The sequence below is a fragment of the Osmerus mordax genome, chromosome 13, assembly GCF_038355195.1.
Source record: "Osmerus mordax isolate fOsmMor3 chromosome 13, fOsmMor3.pri, whole genome shotgun sequence".
Classification (NCBI taxonomy): domain Eukaryota; kingdom Metazoa; phylum Chordata; class Actinopteri; order Osmeriformes; family Osmeridae; genus Osmerus; species Osmerus mordax.
Window position 1 is genome coordinate 5,252,410 of NC_090062.1, and position 2,434 is coordinate 5,254,843.

Below are 2,434 nucleotides of genomic sequence, written 5' to 3' on the forward strand. Positions count from 1 at the left end.
CCCGCACGCTCCCTAATGCATGCAACGCACACTCGGTCATGTGAATTAATGATTGGGTTACAACGGCAACGGTGATCTTTGCCGTTTCACGACTGCATTGTTCCAAGGGATGGAGACAGAGAGAACAGGTACGCATGTGTCAGAGCGAGGGACAGCGGGAGAGAGGAAGTGGGTAAGTCCGCGTGTGCTCTGTGCGAAAGTCAGAGAGGGGCGGCGGAGAGAGAGAGAGATGGGGACAGAAGGGGAAAGAGAGTGAGAGAGAGCGATAGAAAAACGGAGGAAAAAGGGGAGGGACCGGGATGGAGAGAGGGATGGACGGATGGGGAGAGAGCGGGCGCTGTCGCCTCTTCATATTAGCCCCGCAGAGGGAGGGGGGGGAGAGAGGACCGCTGGGAGATACGGGGGATGTCATTTTCAAGTGTTGATCGACCCCGTCCGCTCTGTGTCACTCACTCTGCTCAGTGTCCCCTCCCCACACTCCTCAACGCTGCTCTGCGTCTTATTTTGCACTTCTCTCCCTCTCTATCACCCTTCCTCTGTTTCTTTTCTTCCCGTGCGCAGACTATATCGGACTTAGTCCACGACGGTGTCTGCGAGAACGACATGCTGACTGACAAAGAGCGTATCGTTCACAAGAATGACCAGAAGCCATTTCATACAACAGGCACGACAACAAACACTTCAGATTCAGTGCGCGGCTGCGCGGCTGCGCGGCTGCGCACTATGATGGGACTCGCTGTGGAGAGACCACCTTTTAGAAACCTGGCAGCGCATCCTGCACTACCATTTCTATAATTGGTTGTCCTAGAACTGATGCTTTTGATGCAAGAACAGAGATTCATTATAATTGTACATTAAGAACACAGCCAAAGCACGCTTATGATGACAGTATTTGAACAGGCCCATGGAGATGCATGGAGATGGACGGCGTTTAAGCCCTCCCCCCAGAGTCATCTCTATGTGATTGCAACACCGTGACCGAGCTCTGTCTGTCTGTGCCAGCCTAAAGAAAAGCAACAGGGAGAAAGCTGCCTATTGACAGATGCTCAAACACACAGATCACACAGATTCTTCCCCTTTAGAGACCCTGAAACTGACAAAGAGGAAAGACCAAGGGCAAATATCCTGCCCTAGATATGCAGTACTAGATATCACTGTGTGTGTGTGTGTGTGTGTGTCGGAGGTAGAGTCTGCGGAGAGGTTGCACCCCCTGGGAGGTGAGATGGAAAAATAGAGGTAGAAAAAGAGGTAGAGAGAGCTGGAGAGAGAGGGATGGAGAGAGAGAGAGAGAGAGAGAGAGAGAGAGAGAGAAGCTGAAATAGTGTGTGTGTAGTGTGACCCCTGACCTCTTGGATGTCCATGGCAGTGTCCGTCTATAAATCAATTTGACGGACAGCACCAACATGTCCTGTGGATTGCGCTGGCATCTGTGTTACTGCCCATGGGCACTGCCCTCTCCTTTACACACACACACGCACACACATGCACACACACGCACGCACACGCACACACACACACAGTTGCAGTCAATGAATCATATTAGAGGGATAATGAACCATTTAATGACCTGTGTGTTGATTTATCAGTCACGCTGGAGAGGCCCAATTTTAAAAATATAACTCCATAAGTCACCCGTTGCCGGTTCACTGTCGTGTGTGGCGTGGGACTCACCACATCTCAGCCGTCACCCCGTTAATCAGGACACCATTGGGGAGCGGGTGTTGGCATGGCAATGATCGGCACCGCCTACCGGTCAGCCACCGAGACTGTCTATTGGCCGATCTGAGGAGAGAGAAGCTTGTTCCATTGGACGGTGGCTCTCAAACAACCAACCTGGTCCCATCCATTGACCAAGTCCTGCGCTCCTGAGCTGAAGCGACAGGGGACAGACACACAAGGAAGGAGGTAGTGATTCCTGTGCTCACCTAGGAAGACGTTCACCTCTACATTCACTGGAAAGAACTGAAAAGAACATCTGAAAGACGATTGGTTTTGCCTTCAAATGTCCGTCTTACAGATTGATTTCACAGCATCAATTATTTAACGTCTGCTTTAGAACTGATTCCTCAAATACAATTTGGCATATGTAATATAGATAGATAGGGAGGCTATCAGGTATGATAGTCTCTGCAGCCCAGGCTGTGTTGTTGTCTGTGGCTGTATTGTCCGCAGGGTTCTGAGCCATCAGACTCTCTCTCTGTCCTCCAACATTCCAGGTTTACTCTCTGGTCACAGCAACTCACCCCGAAGGAGCCAAATTCAGTAAATAGCAGTGAGTGTGTGTGCGTGTGTGTGTACGTGCTCACATGCTGACGTGTTGACGTGCTTGCGTGTGTGCGCAATGATCTATTTTTGTTTGTGCTTGGGTGGGTGTGTACACGTGTGAGTGCACTTGCATGTGTGGCCGTGTTGTGTATGCGTGTGTGCATTCAGT

General features: G+C 50.7%; 1 long non-coding RNA gene across 1 annotated transcript in view; it reads right to left on the reverse strand.

The window, feature by feature from the left end:
• LOC136955695 (uncharacterized) overlaps nt 1-2,162 on the reverse strand; it is a 15,015-nt gene extending 12,853 nt beyond the window's left edge. Inside the window, exons 1-2 of the long non-coding RNA XR_010878175.1 lie at nt 1,926-2,162; nt 1,672-1,782 (exon numbers count right to left, since the gene is read on the reverse strand). This is a non-coding gene — a long non-coding RNA (uncharacterized lncRNA). The remainder of the gene's footprint in view (nt 1-1,671; nt 1,783-1,925) is intronic.
• Nucleotides 2,163-2,434: the final 272 nt, after the last annotated feature.